The sequence below is a fragment of the Gymnoscopelus microlampas genome (assembly GCF_963454915.1).
Source record: "Gymnoscopelus microlampas genome assembly, chromosome: 13".
Classification (NCBI taxonomy): domain Eukaryota; kingdom Metazoa; phylum Chordata; class Actinopteri; order Myctophiformes; family Myctophidae; genus Gymnoscopelus; species Gymnoscopelus microlampas.
This window is the reverse complement of record NC_139950.1, coordinates 6,840,972-6,861,336: the sequence shown is the minus strand read 5'-3', so window position 1 is coordinate 6,861,336 and position 20,365 is coordinate 6,840,972. Positions and strand designations below refer to the sequence as shown.

At 40.6% G+C, this 20,365-nt stretch overlaps 2 protein-coding genes across 2 annotated transcripts in view; both read left to right on the top strand.

Annotated features, from left to right (window-relative positions):
• selenou1a (selenoprotein U 1a) overlaps positions 1–866 on the top strand; it is a 310,703-nt gene extending 309,837 nt beyond the window's left edge. Inside the window, exon 7 of the transcript XR_014602051.1 lies at positions 854–866. The gene's annotated coding sequence lies outside the window, so the exon portion shown is untranslated. The remainder of the gene's footprint in view (positions 1–853) is intronic.
• Positions 1–20,365, top strand: part of marchf8 (membrane-associated ring finger (C3HC4) 8) — a 162,155-nt gene that overhangs the window by 7,139 nt on the left and 134,651 nt on the right. The window lies entirely within an intron of this gene.

The window sequence follows — 20,365 nt, the reverse complement described above, 5'->3', positions numbered from 1 at the left end:
AAATAATTGCATTCAGGCTATTATGTAATAATCGTGACAGGCCTATACTATCCCAGCCTCCGCGGGCTGATGCCGTTGTTCTTCTGAACAGCCACCGTTCTGTCACAATCAGCTGTATTGTCTCTCCACATCGCAGGTTTACAGGTGTAAGGAAGTGGGTTGAATTGTTTTTCATATCAGCAATAGACAGGACCAATCATGTAAACATGAGGTTGAAAATTGGTGAAGTGCTTCGTTAAAGGGATAGTTCACCCCCAAAATGACTTTTTCTATCGATTAGTCACCCCATGGAGGCTTGAATTCATGGATATTTTTTTGTTTTGTCGCATTCCTAAGCCAATAATTGGCTTATTGGCTTAGGAATGCGACAAAAACAGAAACATATCCATGAATTCAAGTCTCCATGGGGTGACTAATCAAAAAAAAATGGGGGGTGAACTATCCCTTTTAAGCGCCATTTAAAAAATGGCGGAAATTGTCAGATCTAGATCTACAAGCTCACAATGCGCCGTAGCATCGCACTGCGTTGTCAGCTTGTAGATCTGCTGTTTTTGCTTCTTTTTTGCCTACGTTTTCTTTTTTGCCTACAGTGACACAACCAAAATATAGAAGCCATGTTGAAAGTGGTTAAGGCAATTGGGAAGAGAAAGCCGTTCGTTTGGTGCCTTTTTGAATGCACAGGGGCATTGTACAATCTACCGATGACGTTTCAGAATCAACTTATTGTCACATCACAGGTTTACAGGTGTAACCTGGTGACAGGCTGTGTTCAGGGCTTGCTCAACAGTCTGATTGTAGTCAGGGTGTTCAGGACAGTCTGGTGACAGGCGGTGGGTGTTCAGGGCTTGTTCAGCGGTCTAATGCAGGGGTTTTCAACTGGTGGTCCGTGGACCACTGGTGGTCCATGGAAGTATTGCATGTGGTCCCTGATCATGCATTCAGTATTGTAGGAAAGTGATTTTATCATTTTTATTTTTATTTTATTTTGGAGAAACTTAGTAACTTGGTATATAAAGACATCAACATAATTATCAGTGGTCCTTTGAGAAAATGTACTTAAAAGTACAAAAGCATTGGCATCAAAATCTACTTAAAGCACCAAAATTAAAAGCACTCATTATGCAGAATGTCGCATTTCAAGTTCTCAAATGTATACAAATCTTTTGAAAATAGCAGATCTACAAGCTCACAATGCGTCGCGATGCGACGCATTGTGAGCGTGTAGATCGACTATTTTCAAATGGCGAAATGTATATAGGGCTGAAGTGGTTTATGTATGTTTTGTAATAATTATCAAAATATTCAAAGTAACTAGTAACTAAAGTTTTCAAATAATTGCAGTGAAGTAAAAGTGCAATATTAGCCTCTGAAATTGGAAGTATTGGACATTGTAAATACTCAAGTAAAGTACAAATACCTACATCAAATACCTCAAAATTAAACTTACAGTACTTAAGTAAATGTACTTAGTTACTTTCCACCACTGGACATGGACCACCTGTAATCATGTCGTGGACCACTAGTGGTTCATGGACCACTAGTTGAGAAACAGTTCACTCAATGACCTAAGATGACGCGTCAATGCAGTTGACAGCAGTTACAGTTACTGGGAGGTAGTAGTACTTCCACAGAAAAGGGAAACAGAATCTCAAGAAGGGGAAGTGTGTACAATGTCGTTATTAGGAAATGTGCCCATGTAATAGTATGTCTGTATGTGTCTGCTCACTCATACATAAGTTACAGTATCAGTATATCAGTTAACATGAGTTAGAAGGCTGAATAAAGTAAGAGAAATTCGCAAAAACGCTCTGCTCACTATATTTCATTATTTAAGAACATGTGTCCATGCACAATTAGTTGAGAAACAGTCTTATAAAGGGTTATGCATATTTGATTTCTCACAACTACAATCATGCAGAGTTATAAGCTTGATTATGATGCATTATAGACTTGGGATGCATAGCAAGTGTTACCAAAAAGACTCATTTTATAGCCCATATCCCCACCCAACACACAACAGTGGTCCCCTGGTTGATTCTTAGTCTTAGGGTGGTGGTCCCTGGCTCACAATCAGTTGAAAACGGATGGTAGCCAGGTGGAAAGGGTTCAGAAGTGTGGCGTCAAAGCCTTCTAGCTGCTACTGTGTCTGTGACGTTCTCCTGCTGTGTCCTTATGTGGCCGCGGACCCCCCATCTCAAATCATTTGTTCCTGGGACCCCCAGAAGCAACGATTTGAGTTACAAACCTTTGCTTAAAAATATATATATATTCAAAGGTTTGCACCCATTTTCACGATTCTTCGTGAAAATGGGCGAGCTTGTAGATCCCCCTGGAACCCCCCCCCCCCCAAGGACCCCACCCTGGGCTGCCTCTCAATCAGAGCTGACTTGACTGCAGAGTGTCAGCCGTCAGGGAGACGTGACGACTTCAAAGCCATGATTGTGAGTGTATAAACAGAGGGGAGGAGAGAGACCGTGTTTGATCAGTGGTCCCCAACCTTTTCTGCATCAGGAGTGGACTGGAGGACCCACTTTGTAAATCTCAAAAGCATTTGCGGACCTCCCCCCCCTCTCTGACCACTTAAAGCGGTCAGAGGTGGTGGGGCCGTGTGCATTTTTTCAGAGCATTCTTATTCTAATGATCGATCAATCGTTTTTTGGAGGAGGGGGGGGGGGGGGGGGGCTGGATCAATGGCCCCCCCGCCCAGTGGTTGAGCATCGCTGCGTTAATCCGTCCGATCGGACGAACTATCCTCTTACTGCCGTCTTAACTGTCTGGACTGCTGTGCTTCTCGCAAATTAACTCATACTTCCTCTGATCGCTGCTGGTTGCGGGGGTGTGTGTGTGTGTGTGTGTGTGTGTGTGTGTAGGGGGGGAGGGAATGGGGGGGGGGGAACTAGCCAATACTAGGCATACATATCCTGTTCCCTTTTACAAGATGTATGTGTGTGTGTGTGTGTGTGTGTGTGTGTGTGTGTGTGTGTGTGTGTGTGTGTGTGTGTGTGTGTGTGTGTGTGTGTGTGTGTGTGTGTGTGTGTGTGTGTGTGTGTGTGTGTGTGTGTGTGTGTGTATTTTCCTGGTCTTCGTAAGTGAAATGGTTTGAGGCAGAGCCGTCTGGGAGAAATGCGGGGCCCGGTGCGGAGTTGGCGAGCACGCGCGTGCGTGCGTGGAGTACCCGCGCGTGCGATTTTTTTGCGGTTTCTGTCGGATATATCCGAGTTTTGGGTGGTTATTTGCGGTTATTTTTGCCCTCAAAATATTAAGTTGGGTGTCATGTTAACCCCATATTAAATTCTGCTGGTTTCCCGTTTTTTTGCGAGGCCCCCCCCAGCGCGGGGCCCGGTGCGGCCGCACCGTTCGCACCACCCTTCATGCGGCCCTGGTTTGAGGTGACGTTTCAGGTTAGGATTAGACATTTAGGTTAAAGAGTTGCGGTTGGAGTTTGGTGCACGAAAAGATATTTTTGGGATTAAAAATGGCAAATAAAATATGGTAATGTCATTGATAAAATGTCTGTTCTGAAATGTCTCCTGAGTATAGTAATACAAATGTGTGTGTGTGTGTGTGTGTGTGTGTGTGTGTGTGTGTGTGTGCGTGCGTGCGTGCGTGTGTGGATGATTGCATAGGCTACATAGTGAAGTTGTGATGTATGGCTTGAAGCAGATGAACGCGGTGGACAGTTAACCATACATCACTGCTTCACTACACACACACACACACACACACACACACACACACACACACACACACACACACACACACACACACACACACACACACACACACACACACACACACACACACACACACACACATCGCACGCGCACACAGCTACCATTAATCAGGTGCGTAGAAATGCCAGCTCAGCTGAAATGGACGGCATGTTGTCGCCCGCTGTCTATTGTTGATGATGTCATTAGTGCTGTCGGTTGTGTCACTGGTTGATGATGTCATTAGTGCTATCGGGTGTGTCACAAAAAAAATGACATTTTTTTTCTGTCTGGTGTGCTTGAGCCAGGAGTGTACAGCTTCCCGGCCCACGCTGGCTGGCTGGCTGACTGTCTTGCTGGCCACTCATTTGTCTTAACGACTTAATTGTGTTTTTTTTGTCGTTGAACACCGAAACATATGCATGCAAATTACATTTCTGTTTGGCTTTTAGGCTTTGAAGTTGCACAGGGAAGCTATGACAAATAACCTAAATATGCAAAGAAATTACTGACATGTTTAATAACTTTATACTTTCAGAAAAACATTATTAGTCGAAATAGCAGATCTACAAGCTCACAACGCGTCGCAATGCCACACGTTGTGAGCTTGTACATCTGCTATTTCCATGATTTTAGAAAATGTTTCAACATGGAAACGATTATGCAAAATAATTGCGTACCATTAGGTGACTATGTAATAATTGTAACAGGCCTAGATTCAGGTGCAGTAGAGACACCTCAGGGTCACTGTCTAGGATTCAGCTTTTCTCACTGGGTGTGTCCCATGTCCGTACCCTGCTCTGTTTAGGAGTATAATAGAAGACATATCACACATTGTTCCCTGCTGTCTTGTTTTTCTATGTGCACAATTTATAATTTTACGCACCGTACATTCAAGTCAAGGACCCCCAAATGAATATGCATTTGGCCACGGACCCCTGCGAGGGACCCCCCCAGAAGATAAGATTTATGTGGGAAAAACAGCAGATACAAGTTCGCAGCGTGAGCTTGTAGATCTGCTATTTTTGAAAGCCAACCTATACATGATTGTGATGCTATATTAACTTCAACTACTTTTGCTGGGGACCCCCTGGAACTCCCCCCCCCCCAAGGACCACTGCTTTAGACACCTCAATAAAATAATATAGTGTGGACATAGAAAACATAATTTACAACAGGAAACAACTTGTGATATGTCTTCTTGGATTTTCCGGAGACGATTATCTGACCATGGACGCAATCATACAAAAATATTATTTGTTCACAAGCTGGTCCAGCTGGCTCTGATTGACTTCAATGCATTCCATCCAACTTCCGGTTCCAAGTTATTGCTGCATCCCAGGTGCGTCAACAGCGAATGCCTGGCGTCGATACAAATACGTTTTTAAATAAGTTCCTTGTGTCCTACAAGGAAGAGTTTCCAAGCTGAACAGTGTGACGTTAAATGACTCAAATGTTATGTTACGTGGGTGCATGTGCGCACAGATTAAACTGTGGCATAATAAACAAACGCTGTTCTTTCATTGGCATCAATGAGCAGGTAAAAGTCCGGAATTCAAAATGTGCTTGAGTACAAGTACAAAAGTATTATTTTCAAATGGCCCAGTTGAAGTGGTTAATGTATGTTTGTAATAATAATCTAAATCTACATCTAATAATCTAGGAAACTAGTAACTAAAGTTTTCCAATAATTTTAGTGGAGTAAAAGTACAATATTTGGCTCTGAGAACTGGGAATACTCCAGTAAGGTAAATAATACCTCAAAATTGTACTTAAGTAGAGTACTTGAGTAAATGTACTTAGTTACTTTACACCACTGCTCTATACCAGCAGTTATCAGCTTCTGGAGTAGTGTGGAGGTGTTAAACCTGCAGAAACACATTGTCCTCTCGCTGTATTTTGGTGTTTACACTGTTTGTTTTCGTAGACGGGGATGTTTTTGGGCGCCGAAAACAAACGGTGAAAACACCAAAATACAGTGAGAGGGCATGTGTTTCTGTAGGTCTGTGGTGGAAGAAGTACTCAGATATTTTACTTAAGTAAAAGTGACAATACCACAATGTAAAAATACTCTGTTACAAGTAAAAGGCCTGTGTTCAAAATGTTACTTGAGTAAAAGTACAAAAGTATTGGCTTCAAAATATACTTAAAGTACCAAAAGTAAAAGTACTAGAATGTTTGAAAATAGCAGATCTACAAGCTCACAACGCGTCGTGATGCGACGCGTTGTGAGCTTGTAGATTGCCTATTTTCAAATAGCCTATGTATAAAATAGGGCTAAAGAGGTTAGTGTATGTTTTATAATGTAATAATTAACATCAGCAAAGTAACTAAAGTTTTCAGATAATTGTAGTGGAGTAAAAGTACAATATTTGCCTTGAGATGTAGTGGAGTAGAAGTAAAAGTATTGAAAATTGGAAATACTCCAGTAAAGTGAAACATACCGCAAAATTGTACTCAAGTACAGTACTTGAGTAAATGTACTTAGTTACTTTACACCACTGCTGTAGGTACACACCACCACACTACTCTAGTGGCTGATAGAGGCAGTGCTATAGAGGGAAATTAATTAAAATAATGGGTAATTGTTTTAACATATATTGCTTTATGTTTCTTAATTTCCTCTCCCCTTGCTTCCTCTCGTATCCTAAACCCATTGTCGACGCAAGGAAAGGACGCAAGTGGGGGACGCAAGGATTTAATTTGGGACGCACCCAGTGAGATGGATAGAAGTGGCTGCGCAGCCTTTCAACTAATTATGACAGCAAATCTTTATTATATTCTGCCCTATGAAAGCTTTAGGCTATTAAAAAAAACAGGCGAGATAATTAGAAATATGGCAGTGGAAGGACTGATCCCACGGGGGTCGGTCTGTCTGTCCACAGCCTGTTATTATGGTGGAAGACTTGATGAAAATAGAAGAAGCCATTTAATTAACTTATAGATTGTGCTGATGTAGGCTCTGTGTAAAATTAAAGTCCCCCCCCAACATGTAGCTAATAACAACCCTTCTTTGGTAATTAATACACAGAAAATACATCTATCTACGCATATCGGTGTTTCCCAAACAATGGGTCGGGAGTCTCGGGACCCATTTTTGGGTCACAGACTAAATTGTTTATGGCCTGCACATAGCCTTTTTATGTACTTTTTACAAACAATTTTGTTTTGTTTTATTTCAATTAAAAAAATAATTATAATAAAAAATATATAATGAAAAGAGCCTATTTTTCTATTTTCAAATGTTGTTTTATTAGGGTTTTAGTTGTTAGTTCATAATATATTTTTGAAATTTTGGGTCCCAGGGAGACACCAAATAATTAATGTTTTGGGTCTCGAGCTGAAAAGGGGAACTGCTGGATATGGTGTGGAACAGCTTAATAAATAACACATTCCACAAGCCCTTCACGGTGTAAATTGTAAAGAATACAGTCGAGACGTTATTTATTTGACATTTATATTTTAGATTTAGACATTAGAATTGTAATGTATTACCATAATATACTGTACAGATACATAATACTTGACTGTTTGATTTCTAGATGTAAATTATATCTTTTTGGAACTCTAATCAACCTACAAATGCAATAACAGATTTGCAGTGGTGGACGATGTACTCAACCCCAGCACTAAAGATACTAATGGTTGAATTTACTCCACTACAAGTCAAAGTATCTCTGTCAAAATATTAGTCAAGTTAAATTGCTCTTAAATATACATTACTGAAGTATTCAAAAGTACATGCTTTTAAAAATACTTAAGTGCAAGCACATGCAAAAATAGAAGTATATTTCTTTTTTTATATCAATTCATTGCTGTAATGTTTTCCAATGAATTTATAGAACCTTGTAACTCTGAAACCACCTGCACTGCATGCACCGGCGTGCTTTCTTGTAGTAGCACACTATACTCTATACAAAGCCTGTAGAAACCTATAAAAACGTAGAAATGAATTGTATCGTCAAAAAAGGACAGCCATTGCCATTTATTTGTTTTATTTAACACCCTCCCCCCACACACACACATCAGAAGCAAATTAATTTACTTATAGTCTGTCATTGCAGAGCAAGCAAGCTACATCTCTGCTTTCTAGAACTCACTGTTGAAACCACTTGACTTGACTACACAGGAAGAACATAACACATACCATACAGTACCACAACAATATTTGACCACAACTCTTGTCTGTCTGTGTCTCTGCTTGTCTGTCTGGGTGCATGCATACGTGCGTTTCTGTCTCTGTGTTTCTCTTTCTGTCTGTGTTTCTCTTTCTCTCTCTCTCTGTGTGTGTGTGTGTGTGTGTGTGTGTGTGTGTGTGTGTGTGTGTGTGTGTGTGTGTGTGTGTGTGTGTGTGTGTGTGTGTGTGTGTGTGTGTGTGTGTGTGTGTGTGTGTGTGTGTGTGTGTGTGTGTGTGTGTGTGTGTGTGTGTGTGTGTGTGCAGTCATAACAACACCAGAGAGGAAATACAGTGACACTGATAAGCAGTGTTGTAACGCGTTACAAAGTTACTTGTTTACTGTACCGCAACTACTTTTTGCAGTACCGGTTCATTATGATCCAAATTCTACTTTCACACAAGCCGTTGAGACGCCTGCTCCAGTCTAGAGCCAGGCAGAACTAAAATGGCATGATTTCAATGTTGAGACATTGAGACATTATTCCTATATCTACTAGGAACTATATCTCATCATAGTGTGGAGCTACAATAGATGGAAGTTGAGAGTTGTCATCTTGTGCTTCAGCAACATACATTTTGAAACAAAATTTAAAAAAAAGTAAAGTAACGAGATACTTTAAACATCCAGTGACTAGTTATGTAACTAGTAACTAATAACGTTAAAGTTAATTCTTTTTTTTAAAGTTACTTCCCAACACGGCTGATAACTGGATGTACTGTCAGACTTGAACACAGTAGCCTACACCACAATAAATGCTCTGCATGGATGAATCTACCTTTATAACTGGTCAACAATACTGCTGTCAGCAAGGCAAATTCAATAAAATATATGAAATAAAACCAAGCAAAGACAAGTTGTAGTGTCTGCTCAACGGCTTGTTGGATCTGGGTCACACTTCCGGATCGAATTGTACTGGGCCCGAGTCCGTATGTAGTGGAGTAGAAAGTAAAATAGTTGTCTTGGGAATGTAGCGGAATAAAAGTAATGAGTATCAAACAAATATAATACTCAAAATATGTACTTCAGTACAGTACTAAATTACTAAGTAGTAAGTAAAGTAGAGTAAAACGCTAAATCATTTCGCCCTGATGAAGACCTTCAGTAACCACTTCAGCCCTATATACATTTCAGCCATTTGAAAATAGCCGATCGACAATTTTCAAAATGTTTTGAATACATTTTAGACGTGATAGCTTGTGAAACGGGACATTCTGCATAATGAGTACTTTTACTTTTGGTACTTTAAGTATATTTTGATGACAATAGTTTTGGACTTTGCACATTTTTAATACCAAACTTGTACTTCTACAATAGGGTATTGATAGTTTTACTTAAGTAAAACGTGTGTGAGTACTCACTGATGGTTACACCCCTTACATGCCATGGGTGCTAGAGTGAAAAGAAACAATTAATTTAGGGCTGCCGTGAATGGAAATAATTCTGTATAGGGGTGCCCTGACTCTGAGCCCAAAACTGTTTAACAATCACCACTGACATAAATACATTTTTTAATAAACAACTTAAAATGTACTGTCGGTTTTTTGCCTCGCTTGTTTGCTGTTTAACAACAGAACCACTTCCCACTTCCCAGAAACCATTGTGCAACACATCAAAGCTAAATGACACCCGCGTTGCAGTTACTGGTGGCAGTTGCAACACTAGTTTTGTGACATTGCGCATTTTTCAGAGCTTCTTCCTGCAGAGCAAGTCTGTGATCGGTGTGGGTGGCCCAGCAGCAGCACCCATGGGTGTGAGTGGCCCTGCCCTGCACACATATTGAACAACTTGGTTCACATGCGGTATACATATATGTATAGTCATATTCCCACTTATTAAGGATATTTTGACATTTCTATATATTGTTTTTATTGTTATTATTATTATTGTTGTTTAGATATATTCTAGTATATATCTATATATTCTAAGCTTTGAAGATAGCTTTTAGGAAGGCCACTCGACAAGCCCAGCTGGGTTTTTTTGGCCTCTCCGGCACATCAAATTTTGATTATGATATTTCCTTTTCATATAAATGTTTTGTTTTTTCATTCTTGTTTTTGTTTTTATCAAATGTCATTTTTTAATGTGCAAATAAACTAAACTAAACTAAACATTCCTAGATTAGTGGTTCTCAAACTTTTTCATGTCAAAGACCCCAGATTTATATATATATATTTGGCCACGGACCCCCATCTGAAAATGGTTTGTGCCAGGGACCCCCAACAAATCAAACACATCTTAATTATTCAAAAAAAGGTCCAAACATTTTCAAGACTTTTCAAAAGCAGATTTACAAGCTCACAGTAATGTGAGCCTGTACATCTGCTATTCTTTAATAGCCAGAGCATAACATTGGGATAAATTGGTTAGAATGATTGTGATTCTATATTAACACATTTTGCGGGGACCCCCTGGAAGCCCCCAAGGACCCCTTTGAGAGCCACTGTTCTAGATTAGGTTTTGCAACTATTGATTGAGACTGTTATTGGTCCCGTGGGATCAAGTGGGAATCAGGTGTCATAGCAGCAGCACAGCAATAGGCAAGGTTCCTAGTTCGATTCCCCACCGGCTCCCCCTGGGTTAGTTGTTGAAGGGCCCTTGAGCAAAATACAGAACTCCTAATGAGCAGGTTGGTGCCTTGCATGGTTTCCTCCGCCATTGGTGTGTGAATGGGTGAAAGTGAAATACATTTGTATAGCGCTTTGGATGGAAAAAGGCGCTGTATAAATGCAGTCCATTTAGAAATCAGGCATCAGGAACATGCTTTATGTTCACTGACGGCGGTTTAGAAAGAAAGACAGCGCGCTGGAATTACAGTTTTATCAGCACAAGGAAAATCTGGGTTCTAATTTAGTTTGATAAATCTGTTAGATCTTCTGCTGGTGATATTAACATGGTTTTGGACTTGCTGATGATAAGTCCATTCTCATGATGACCTTTAGTAAAACTCAAGCTGTCTGAAAGTCAGATGAGGGATTATGATAGATCAGAAATATAGTTAACATGTGTCCCTATGTGACACTATCAGGAATGTACAAAGACAACTCTGTTGATTAGGCGTGCAACCGCCAGCTATTTTAATGGGTCATATCTACAGAATGTCATTGAGCAGAGGCATCTGGCTATTTATTGTGGTCTTTGAAATTAAGACCTCAACATGCTTGTTACTGAGAGTGCGATGCTGAGGCACTGGGAAGAGGAGTACTCTAGTGCAGTGGTTTTCAACCTTTTTCATGCCAAGGACCCCTAAATTGATATACATTTGGCCGCGGACCCCCATCTGAAAATGTTTTCTGCCTGGTACAACCCCTAGGACCACTGGAGGTCCCCGGACCACTGGTTGAAAACCACTGCTCTAGTGTGCATTTACCATAGAAATGCATGGCGGACAGGCACTGGCAGTGAAAAAAAAAAAAAAACGCTTTCTCTGGACACGGTTCTTTAAACTTAATCAGAATCATCTTTATTGTCACATCACAGGTTTACAAGTGTAAAACAGTGGGTGGAATTAGTTTTTTGTGCAAGCTCTATCGAAGAGGGGGGGGCAATAAGGTATCTACATATTTACACATACTATAAAGACACAGGAGCATTTAATTTAGTCAGGGGAACGTTTGCAAAGCTAAAGTACCTGTTGTCTTCACCCGTTCTACACTCTTCACTCAGAGTGTAGAACTGACTGACTAGCCCAGCAAGATAACAATTTACTATTCACGATTCAGATGTTTTTCAGAGTCTCTTATCCAGAGTGACTTGCACCGTACGAGATCAACAGAGTAAATATCATGAATTATTTTTTTTTAAAGATATTTTGGGGGATTTTCTGCCTTGATTTTGATAGTATAGTGGAGAGCGACAGGAAACGTGGAGAGAGACGGGGAGTGACACGCAGCAAAGGTCGTCGGTCTCGGTTATCGAACCTGTGACTCGCTGTCAGGCTGCATTAGAGCCTATATGTGGTACGCGCCATAACAACTAGGCCATCGGCGCCCCCAAATGTCATGAATTCTAGTCTACTAACAACAGAGTAAATGCGGAGTCATCCCTATGTTCCCCAGGTTCTAACACGGGGAACATAGATCCCATAAATGCCAGTGGTGGTCGGTGGACAGTAATGAAATGATGAGGGACAGAGGTTTTAAACACCACTGACAGAATCTTGCTGATTCGTTGAGCTTCCTTGGAGAAGATGACCAACCATGCGGTCTACAGGCACAGCGCCAGGCCAGGGGACCAATCAGCACCATGCCAGGGGACAAATCAGCATCTGACCTGGCAGTAAACACGGGCCTTAATTGACTCTAAACTCGTTAGGCGAGCAGAATGCCAAATGATTTCTAGCCAGTAAAAAACATTGAGTGTGATTGAATGTCTGCAGTTTGCTGTTGTGATTCAGCACACATCCTGTGGCCCGTGGTGTGCTACAGTACAGTAGCTGGTATTGGAATTTAGCAGGCAGCTGCCATGCTCATCATCATTAAGGTGTTTCAGCTTGGCTCTCTGTGGACACATCAGTCTGACCATGCAGGCTGTTGCATAATGCAGTGGTTCTCAAACATGTTCATGTCAAATGGGCCCTGATACCTACCAAACTATAGGGTTAGGGGTCCTTGAAATTAAAAGGTTTGAGAACATTGCTGTACCACAGTGTGGGGGCCCAAGAGCTCAGGGGGCCCCTAGCCAGAGCCTTTGCATGAATTGTCGCTGTTAACTTTGCATTTCTTGTCAAAGGGCTTAGTAATTCATGTCAATAACAGAGTCCGAAAACTCCTACTGAAAACTGAACGAATAGCCTAAACATTGTATGTCAAAAGAAAGAAAGCCATCATGATACCAATGCATGTTTATCCGGCCTGATTATCTATAGGACTTTAGAGGGGCATGCAAAAAGCTAGTTCAAAACAGCACTGGAATCTCTAAAATGCTGTGTTAATATGGTGTTGGCGTTCTGTGTATCCTATGCATGTACGACGTACATCCTCTTGCAGTTGAAAATGGTTATTGCGGACGACTGCAAGTCAGTCTGTGCCCAAGGGCCCGTTGTCTATTTCCACTGTCCCACATATCATTTCGTCACCTTGCTAAACGAATGGCCTAAGTAATCTTTTTAAGTTTTTCAGAAAAAAATACAAAACTGATCCAAAACAAAACTATATGATATTTCTTAATCATTTCACCCAAAACATTTATAACAAATTATGCCTATTAACATAAAAAATAACACTGTCTTGTCAGTTATGTAACATAAGAGATTTAAATAGGTTTAAATAGAATTAAACCTGACTTAGGCCATACAATTTGATGATTTTCTCCAGACGTCACAAAGTCAAAAACCATGTGACTTAGGCCAAAAAAATGTCTATTTTGGCCCAAGTCACACTGGGGAGATAGGCCATTATACTAAAAGGGGCGGGAACAGCATGATCCTTTTCAATTAGGAGATAGGCGATTTTACCAGAGGTGGCCAGTGTCATGAGGAGCTGACTTAGGCAAAAATATCAGTTTCCTCAAAAGATGACTTAGGCCATTAGTTTAGCAAAGTGACGTTTTTTTTGTTTACTGGTAATGTCAGGACTATGGTCAAAATGAAACCTGCCGTCCTCTGTTTCACTGCTGCTAAGTCAGTTTATTCACTTCCTCATTGTTACTGTAGCTATTTTTATTGATTTCCTCATTGTTGCTGCAGTGTCAATTGTACTCACGTAAACCCCATTTAGACCTGAATCTTGTACGCCTTCAATCTTGTACTGTCGGTGGTGTGTCGATTTTGTTGTTAATAACACATCTACAGTACATGCAGAAAAGCTATGTTGTCTAAATATTGTTGTCAATGCAGATGACAACTTCAATATCAGCTTTATTATCACCACACAGATTTACGAGTGTAATATTCTTTCTTACAACTCCCATCATGTGTAGTTTTCAGGAAGGGGAAGAAGAACAGAGATAGAAAGAAAGAACACGAAAACAGGTCAGATATTCAAGTGTCCCTGATATGAGTGCAGTGAAATATGCGTATACAAGCGGGTCAGATATAAAAAAAAAAAAAGGCAATGGTATGAGGCAGCTCAAATAGATAGGATTGTCGCCCGGAATCGTTTACATTTTCTAACATTTTCAAAAAATAGGGGAAATATCAGATCTACAAGCTCACAACGCGTTGCGTTGTGAGCTTGTCAATTGGTTATTTCTGCAATTTTTAAGTAAAATGATTCAATAAGTCAGTCGTTTCTTTAGATATTTAAGTTATTTGTCATATCTGCCCTGTGCAACCTTTGAACAGAAATGTCATTTTTATTTATTATGTTCCAATGTTCAATAAAAAAACAAGCACAATCAAATGTTTTCCTATGGCAATTAATCATGTAGTAAAATGTGATCATGGTGCCAGCCCTTGTAGAGAGATAGTGGAGTGTAGCCTGGCTGCCCTGAGCTCTGAACTTGCTTGAACTGCCACATTCCACCATAACTGCCAGGGCAGTGTTGCCAAGTCTGCTTACTATAAGCCACTTTAGGCTTGTTTCTTTTTCTGGAAAGTTGCTTGTAAATATCAGAAGTTGCATGATAGGTTTTTTTCTTTAGGGCTTGGTTTCTAAAGTGTAGTTGCTTATTTGGGCTTGCTTCAGTTTAACCACTTTAACCCTGTACTGGTCACTGGCACAAAAATATTTCAGATGGGAGTCTGCGGCCAAATACATATTAATTTGGGGGTCCTTGACATGACAACGTTTCAGCTCTAAAACTACATTAGACAATAAAGTTTACTGACCTTCCCTATAGTCGCTTATTTTGGGCTCGTTCTCGTAGGCCTGGTTGTGCTTGTTTCTCTCGCAGAATGTGGCAACAGGGCTGCCAGGGCAGGCGCAGTGTGTTATGGGTGTTATGTAATTTGTTTTGGGAGTTGTTGCACATAAGGGTAAGGTTGTTTGTACCTCCGAAGATCTGTTGTCTCGCTGACTCAGTGACTCAGCATCATTACATTCAATGTTTAACCCATTCAACCGGGAAAGCAATCAAAGCATCTGTGTCATTTTAGATTTCAACCACTTTATCCATTGTTTTAAAGCATCTGTGTCATTTTAGATTTCAACCACTTTATCCATTATTTTATACTTTGGCTATTCAAAAATAGCAGATCTACAAGCTCATAGCGTGCCGCGTCACTTTGTGCCACGCTATGAGCTTGTAGATCTGCTATTTTAGAAAAATCGTGAACATTTGAATGTATAGTTTTTAAAGCGAACATTTTTAACTCAAATCTTTGCTTTTGGGGTACCTGGAACAACATATTTTGAGATGGGGGTCCGCAGCCAAATACATATCATTTTGGGGGTCCTTGACATGAAAAAGTTTGAGAACCAACAAAGGTTTTTTCAGAAAACTGTTTAGATTTATAAGACATTTGTAGATCGGCCTCAGGTCTTAATGGGTTAATGTGATTGTGCCACAAGGGGAAGCAGGCAGGGTGGACTATATCTATTGCTCAAATCGTAAGCTGTTTAAAGTCTGATGTGTACAAGTGGGTCTGTAACACAGTGTTTCCCAAGAACTGGGTAGGGACCCATTTTTTGGGTTGCGGACCCATGTTAATGCATGGGTCCCTTTTTTCTTTGCTTTTCTTACATTTAGTTTTTAATCATTATTGTTTCAAAAGATAAAAATAAAGATAATTCACAATTCATGAAGTAAAAACAAATTCAAACATTTTTGAAAAGATGAATAAAATAAAGAAAACAAATCATTTCCATGAATTACCGTAGAAGGGAAAAAAAGCCTTTAAGAAGTAGCTGATCTACAAGCTCACAACGCATTGCGATCTGAAGCGTACCTATTTTCAGTAGTTTGGGTCTTGGGGAGACTCTTTTGGGTCTCGAGCTAAATGTTTGGAGAACCAGTGCTGTAACATGCATGAAGTAAAAGACAGTGAAAAAACACCAAAATACAGCGAGAGAGGACAATGTGGTAAACACCACCTCACTACTCCAGTGGCTGATACAGTAACTGCTGCTATAGAGGGAAATGATGGGTACATTTATTCATTCAATTCAATTTCAATTCAAAGGGCTTTATTGGCATGAGAAAACATACGTTTACATTGTTCATTCATTGTTATGTTATGTAAACACACATGTTATGTAAACTTTGGGCCTTTAACACTGTGAGTGTCAAAATCGACCAATAGGCCTATTAACACTCTCAGAGTTAACATGCTGGATTATAATCTTATAATAGCACATTGAGAAGCAAAAATAGGAATGGCCATCAAAGTTAGACAATCCTGAACACTTTCAAGAGACCTTAGATAGAACTAGGTAAACCCTCTCTTTTTAATTCAAAGAGTCCTTGTTAGCCCAGTTGCTTTTATGAAATCTTCACACTACTCCTTCAAAAGACCTTGGACGTGCCACTCTGAGCCAAGACATTGTTGTGGTGGCAGCATTAAGAGTGTGTGTGTGTGTGTGTGTGTGTGTGTGTGTGTGTGTGTGTGTGTGTGTGTGTGTGTGTGTGTGTGTGTGTGTGTGTGCGTGTGCATTCTTGTGTGTGTGTGTGTGTGTGTGTGCGTGCGGGCTGCGTAGGGCTGGGTGCAGGCCCTCATTTGTCATTCACTAAATAGCTTTGTTACAGATTGGCTTGAGGCTAGCAGCAGCAGTGTTTATCCTGTCAGAGTGGCATTTATCTTGACACTTCCCCTTATGGTGCTCTTTATAATGTTGCAATGCTAACGTAGCTTGATGTGTGTGTATAAGAAGGACGCCTGGTTTGTTAGTGATTAGTAGAAAGAAGAATAGCGTTGCTGTCGGAAGGAAACCTTGTACGTCCAAAACCGTTGGACATAATTATGAAAATAGCCGATCTACAAGCTCACAATGCGTCATGTTGTGAGCTTGTAGATAGGCAATTTTCACTACCTTTGTGCGACACTCTTGTATGATGAAGTAGGGTCTTAATTTATGAAAAAACATAAAAAGTTGAAATATGGAGATTTCTGCCTCACATCAACGATAGGACGAAGAATAGTAGAATACTGAACACTGACTGTTGTTCTACTTCCTCTTTGTATCACTTGTATCAGTGGTTCTCAAAGTAGGGTCCGGGGACTCCCTGTGGTCCTTCATGTGTACAAGTGTGTCTGTCCCTGTAACGTGCATGATGTAATTAGACAGGACATGTCATGTTTTTTTCCACTTCATAGTTTTTAGACAATGCGGTGTCAGTCAGCTGCTGCTGCGGCTCTGTCTGTCTGTTGACGTTAGCAGAGCGGCCATAAACTAGCCTACTGGCACCTGACGTAGGTGGTTCGTCCCGATTTTCTGTACATCTTTGTAAAGTTAGTGTTAGTAAAAGTTAGTAAAAAGCAGGTAAAAGAGTAACGTGAGCAGTCAGTGTCTGCAGCTGACTGACACCGCGCAGCAGCAGCTGATTGAGTCTGACACCGCAGCAATGGTTGCCTACAGGGCAGCGCTCCGTGGATTTGTGTATACTTTCGCCTCTTGTTTTACTACCATTAACAGTGCCTGCTATTGGAGAAGGATGAAAATGATTACTTCCCAATCCCAGACAGTATAGCACATTGAGAAGGCAAGCAAATATGAATGGCCAAGAAAGATAGTTGTTGGCCCAGTTTTAAAGTCCTTCAAAAGACCTTTGAGGACGTGCCATTCTGAGCCAAGACAATAGCCAAATTCCAACGCATGCCCAAATCTCTGCTCTCTCACTCACTCCACACTCGGTCCTCCAGCTTAACCTGGAAATAGTTTGTTTCCAAAATAGAAATGTGCTTTTGGGGGAGCCGAGACCGGAGAGCGAGTGGGCTCTCCAAGCCGCTTGGAGCGGCAAACAGCGAGTGTACAACCAACCAGTGTACACTACAGCATGTTCTCGTGCGCTCGCCAGAAGCGTTGACTGCCTATCTGTTCTGTTATTGGATGGACCGTCCCCTCTGGCTATGGGATGGAAACCATGACTACGCTGTCTGGGAGATGGGGTCTAAAACAAAAAAAAAACAGCTGTGCTGTGTCGCCGACTTCAAAGACAAAACTTTGTTCTTCATGCGTGTGTTGAACGGTTTGAGAGTGAAAGTGTGCGTCCCACTTGATTTAACTGCAGAGATACTGAAGTGCATTTATCATTCTGAATAACATCAAAGCTACTGAAGCAACACATTAAATAATGGGTTGATTTGTCATGCATGGTGTGGGAGAATGTCAAACAGCTCATGTATGAGAAATACAGCATCTAATATAATAAACATGACATGCAGGAGTAGAGAGTGAGTAAGTAGGCAGGAATGTGAGGAATTGGAATGTGTCTGTCTGTGTCTGTGTGTGTGTCTGTCTGTAAAGTTTTGTGAAACTTTACACACTAGCTCTTTGTTTCCTAAACGAAATGTAAAATTATGATGTTTCTACATACAGCCACCCAGTTGAAGAAATCAAAGATTGAGGCTTTAACTTGTGGCAACCATGAAATATCACGGACCATTAGGGTTTCATGGAGGATGCCTCTGATTATGTATTCTATTGTTAGTTTGGCCACTTCAAATACTGTTTAATCTTAAAATATCTTTAATATCTGTTATTACTGGGTTGCGCCTCATTGCATGCCCTGTCGCACTATGAGTTAGCCAATAGAAAGACATGTTGTACTCTGAGTTAGCCCAAGGATTTCCAAACTTTTCAGGCCGTGACCACCCAAAATAAATCATATTTGAACTGGGGACCCCCCACCCTGACAAGCACTTGGAACTGTACAGGCATTACATTTAGTTGACTTAGTTCCACAGATAAATATTGTGAAAATAGCATACCTACAAGCTCACAACGCCTCGAGGTGTTCTGAGCTTGTAGATCAGCTATTTTCACAATGTTTGCCTCTTTCTTACGTAATATTTGGCCAATTTCGTATTAAAAAGGTCTTAAAAGTCAATACATTGTAACGTCAGAAATGTGCAGATACCCTGTATACACTTATACTGTATGTTGGTTTGTTTACTGTTGAGTGAAAAAAAATGTGTTGCACATTAAGCTAATCATCCGTGGACCCCCATGATCTGAAAATATTTTGTGCCAGTGACCCCCCATACAAGATTTGTGTAGTTAATTATTTAAAACATGGCAGATCTACAAGCCCACAACGCGTCTCGATGCCACGCGTTGTGGGCTTGTAGATCGTCTATTTTCAAATACCCGATGTAATCGAGAAAAAAATGATTTTGATGCTATATTAACACATTTAGCTGGGGACCCCCTATGACCGCCTCAGGGACCCCTGGGGGTCCCCGGGCCCCCTGTTGAAGACCCATGCTCTATGGAATCCAAATGACTGAAATCAGTCACGGCGGCTGAGAACTTTAATCCATGTCTGTATTTCTTTCGTAAAGCTACGTTGAAACCGCTTCCTTTCAAACCCTCTGTCAAAGCAAAGCTGAATCCCTTCAAGTTATTCGTGCATGGAGGTGACATTATTTTAAGGTTGTTTTGTTTTTGTTGTTGTTTTCATGACTCGGATGGTGAACCTGTCAGTGTGGCGTGCTGAGGGGTGGAAAGCAGTGGGTGAAATTCAAACGGAAGAGTTAGTAGGCGAGACGAAGAGATAAAATAGGATTATGATGAAGGATGGAACTGCTCCTCTCTCCCCCTGAACGATACGCATCATTAAGTTTAATTCCGACTCATCATTCCTGCGCTGCCTGTCTCCTTTGTACCTGTGGCATAAGAGTTTTACCGGGTGTACCGCTGTTAAGGTGCAATTGTGTAAATCGGTTAGCCTTTAAAGAATAACTCTACTATTATATTGTAGGACTGAAATGTTTGCTGCTTTTGATATTGGTGGGCAGGTTTCTGAACTGTCCACAGCACACCAATGAGACGCAGAGTGAGTAGATCTTCTTATAGATCTATATTGTAGCCATCTTATAATGAGCATTATAGAGAGGACCAATTATATGGAGATAGGGTTGAAAATGTTTAGCCCTAGAACACTAAAGTTTAATATTATCACACCATCACTAACGTTGGGTATATTTTACCCAATTATAACATATTCCATTGCATTAGGAACATTATCACAGTATCGTGACTGTTTTGAATGTTTTCATAGGTGTAGTGGTGGAACACTTTAACAATTCTCTGGAATTTCATAGATTAAAGTCCTTTTCTGAATCAGGGTTCACTTGAAAAAGTGTTTGCATGTTTCAGTTATTTTATTTTCTGGCTTGGAACAATGTACCTAACATTAAGTTCCTATTTATCTCATTATAAAAAAATGTACAAAAATACATTGACATTTATACAATTTTTATTAATGTTATATTGTCATTAAAATCGTAGTGTTTTACCAATTAGTTGGGGGCCCACTTGCAATGTCCTCACGGCCCACCAGTGGGCCTCGGACCACGTGTTGAGAACCACTGCTTTATACAGTTGTTGTGGTGTCAGCATGGGAACTTCACAGGGACGTTCATACACCGGTATGACGTGG